Raw genomic sequence first — 4,165 nt, 5'->3', positions numbered from 1 at the left:
AAAGAGTCTATTTTAAAGGCAACTGTAAGAAATATAGATATATAGTAATATAGATGCAACTATAAGAACAATTTTGTGTGGATAAATATAAATATATCAATTAAAATCGAATAAAAATAGTTCAACCCGATTTCCGGTGAACCGGACTTGTGAGCGGTTCGAGTTACGCATCAGCGGGTTTGACTAAAAACCGGAGACCCGCAAAAGCAAACGATAATCATTCACCAAAACGCAAAAGCAAAAGCGCAATGGATGAAATTGAAGATAAAATGAGCGAGAAGAGAATAATAACGAACTCGGATTCCGGTGGCCTTCGTCAGAGACTTTGATGTGCAACAAACAACCTTCAATTTCGTAGGAAAAGTAGGAAACATCGTCGAAAGTGGTCCTTCCATTCCAGCATTATTCAGGTATACTTCACATCTCATTGAATTATGGGTATTTGGGTAGTCATTTTTAAATGCAAATGCTCAGTTCCTGAAGATTATGTGTTAAATTTATACTTTACCTCTCTTTTTTAGTTCTAATAGCATCAGTTTTTTTTTTTTTTAGTTGAGCACACTCAGTGCTCGCCATGTGTTTGATGAAACAATTCAACTACAGCACATCTACGACACTCTTAGGTTTTGATTGGTTACTGAGGTTCTATGAATTTTTTTATCTTTGGTTTTTCTTCACAAAATAGAGTTCGTCACCGTAGTATCTATATTTTCAGTTACTTCTTGCTTCCTTAATCCATAGATAGTTCCATTTCCTCTGTCACATTTCTGTGGTTGTTCTCCACCAGTTCAATCTATATATAACTAGTAATATATTTATATTTTTTTAATACGTGAACAGTATATCCGGTTGAACCCAGTTCAACTCAGTTGAACCAATAACCCAGTGACCCAGTACCTCGACCGAGTCGATGACCGGTCCAAGTTTTAAAACACTGGTAAGAATATCTCTCCTCCATTTAAAAAACCGGTTTTATGTCAAACTATTTTTTATTTTTTATTTTTTATATCCGTTTGGTTACCGATAAAATAAAACTTGCAATAATGGATATCCATTTGTTTTGGTCTTACACTGTTGTTATTTACTCCAAGGGGTGGTAGAGGAGAATTTTTTTTTTATCCAGCAATCTTAATTTTCGAAAATATGATTTTTACACTCAGTTTAAGATAATATTCAAAAATTTAAAATTTAAAAAAATTCAGTTTTCAAAATTCTGTAAAAACCGTCGTACCAAACACCCCCCAAGTGACGACGTGAGAGGGAGCATCGTCGTGAACATGTATAATTTTGAACCCTATGTTTAATTTTCCAATTTCTCCCTTTTCTGGTTGCAATAGGCTCAACCCTCTTCTCTAGTTCTCTTCTTCGATTTTGAAGGGAAAATTCATCCCAATCCCAACCAAATTGGGGTTTTTGCTTTGAAGGACCCTTCTTTGCTTATTCGGTGACTTTATTGTAGGTATTTTCTCTTTCTTTTCATTTGATTCATCGATTTGTTTTGCTGCAAAGAAGTTTGATTTTTTCCTCCCTCTATAGTATCACAATTGCTCATTTCTGTGGTGCCGATCACAGGTTTCTTTCAAAACTTGGGTAATTTATCTGTTTCTTCTCACTCTACATGATTAGAAATTCTGTGAATGCTTAAATGACTTGCTTGCTTCTTTCTTTGTTAACTTTCTGATGTTCAGTTGGTTTTGTTTTAGTATGTTCTTTGCTCCCTAATGTTATTTACGATCTTATGGGGTCTCTAAGTGATTTTGTTGGTCTTGGATCCTCTGTTCATAACTTGGGGCTTGATTAGTTTTCTCATTAATTTTGCTGATATTCCTGGCAAATTTTCCTGAAACATGCCTTTTACTGTTTGATGAGGGGTCCATGATCGAATCTTTCTTACAATCATCATTGAATTGGTTTTTTACGGAAACATAATATACCAGTTTCAGTTCCGAGATTTAATGCTTCTTAAGTATTTCATTCACTGATAAAGTTGAAGGCTTTTTCTGATAGTTTTGATTGCTCTGGAAGTGATGTTCACGTCCATCCGGGCGATGCATAAAAAAGTTTAAGCAATAACATAAAAAGAAATTTTGTTGACTTGTGTATGTCCTTGACATTTATGGTCTTTGGTCTGTGTGAAGGGTGTTTTCTTTTAATTTTCTTGAATTCTTTTGAGTCTCTATTTGAGCTTCATCAGATATAAAGTTTAGTTGCTGTTTTTACAATAGCAAATAAAGGATAGCTTTATTTTCTTTTTCTTTTCACTGAGCATATCTTTATAAGGAACAAGAAGAAATGGGCACTTTTCTCTGCCTAGTTTCTAGGAGTAGTAGATGAAGATCACTGTTACGGGTCTGACCTTATAACTAGTGATGCTTTCATCCCACACAGACAGACCCACATAAAATGCCTTCATCTAATGTTCATTATTTCATGCTTCTTTAATGTGCTTGTAATGTTTGGTTACACTTTTGAATCTTTCAATGCAAATTCTGTCTGTCCCTTCCCTCTCTAGTTTTTGTTAATGAAGTTTCCCCTGTTTTGACAAATTTACTCAAACAAACTAGTACTGCTGCTATATATTTCCTAAATCTATGCACCAAAAAAGGAAGCAACAAAATCTTGCAAGATAATGTTAGTATATGATATGAAACTTACTATTACTGTTCCTTTGGGGATTTTGATATACTATATCTTGGATCTAATTTAAATTGGATGATGGCACAATGTATTTTATTTTATTTTAACAAAAATAATAAAGGTATCTTTTATTTTATTTCAAAAAAAAATAGCACAATTCATCAAAAACCGGTTTTGAAGTTATTATAAAACCGGTTTTAAACTTGATAACCGGTTTATGGTTCATAATCGGTTTTGAATTAAAACCAATTTTGATTGATTTTAAATCAAAACTGGTTATGAACCATAAACCGGTTTTGAAACCAGTTTCAAACCAGTTTGGATAAACAAAAACTGGTTTTAAAAAAAAAACCAGTTCGGTTTGAAAACCAAACCATTTAAAACCAGTTCGGTTGGGATTTCGTCAAAACCGGTTATGAACCGCTCCATGCACACCCCTATTAATATATATATATATACATGTCTCTCTCTCTATCTATATATCTCTCTCTCTTTCTCTCTCTCTCTCTCTCTCTCTCTCTCTCTCTCTCTATATATATATGTTTGTCAGTCTGTGTGTGTTTGAACAAATGTTACTGTATTAATTTTCCTTTTAACTGTTATGTGAGAGACTGAGAGTGTCTATGTTAGTTCTTTATCTAAATAGGTGGATGATTTTGTATCTGTTATTATTCTCTTCTTTATGTATTCAACTTTCATTGGTTGATTGTTTTGACAACTTACAGCTTCAATCTTGAGAAATTGATGGGCCACCTTCTGAATCTACTCCATGGAACATTTTTGTTAAACAATTTCTGCTTCTTTGACTGCCCTAGATTGCTCAAACAAAAAAAATGTTCCTATAATGGAAAAGTTGCAAAATTTCAGAAATATAATGGTGCCTCACTTGCTCTGCAAGGTTGTTTTACTTGAGGGAACTTTTTTTATTTATTTTAAGTTTTAAATTTTTCTTAAGCCTTATAAGGTTGTTTTGTTTTATGTTGTTTCTGACAGGCAATGGGGAGTTTGCGGATCATGTTGCTAGCTCGTTTAACCATAAGGTACTATATTGTCTATGTCCCTTTTGTGCTACAATCTTATGTTTTTATAATTCACCATTGTAAAATTCAGTTCCTTATAATATGTGCTTGAACTTGATTTCATATTTTTTGAAATTTAATACAATAAGCATGCTTCTGGAGAAGTGCCAGAATTTTCTTTGCTCTGATAAATGATAACACTTAAGAAGGAAAAGAGAGAGAATGAAAGAGGGTGGAAGACATAGAGAAAGCAAATGCATTGAGTCTGGTCGTTCTGACTTCTATTTGGTGCTCTACTCATGAGTATCTCAAGAGGATTTCTGTGGCTAATGTTAAAGAAATTGGACAGCTTTGTTGTATTATTGAGAACTTTAGTTTCCTCGTTTCTTCATATCTTTTTCTTTTAGGATTAGGAGGAAATCTTATTGTCACCCAAATGCATTTTATCCTCTTTCTTACCAAATCTCCTGAAAGTTTAAGCACAACCCCATCATACCTTGTGTTGAAAT

The 4,165-nt window shown here is 33.4% G+C and overlaps 1 long non-coding RNA gene across 1 annotated transcript; it reads left to right on the top strand.

Moving 5' to 3' along the window:
• The first annotated feature begins 246 nt into the window (after positions 1-246).
• Positions 247-3,910, top strand: LOC133294243 (uncharacterized). Its single transcript, XR_009749169.1, has 3 exons — positions 247-410; positions 3,363-3,535; positions 3,631-3,910. It is a non-coding gene; the product is annotated as an uncharacterized LOC133294243 (long non-coding RNA).
• The last annotated feature ends 255 nt before the right edge of the window (positions 3,911-4,165 follow it).

Source organism: Gastrolobium bilobum, unplaced genomic scaffold (genome assembly GCF_033153095.1).
Source record: "Gastrolobium bilobum isolate Gb01-03AN ecotype WA unplaced genomic scaffold, APGP_CSIRO_Gbil_v1 utg60412, whole genome shotgun sequence".
In the NCBI taxonomy this organism is placed as follows: domain Eukaryota; kingdom Viridiplantae; phylum Streptophyta; class Magnoliopsida; order Fabales; family Fabaceae; genus Gastrolobium; species Gastrolobium bilobum.
The sequence above is the reverse complement of the archived record's forward strand: the minus strand, read 5'-3'. Positions and strand labels throughout refer to the sequence as shown.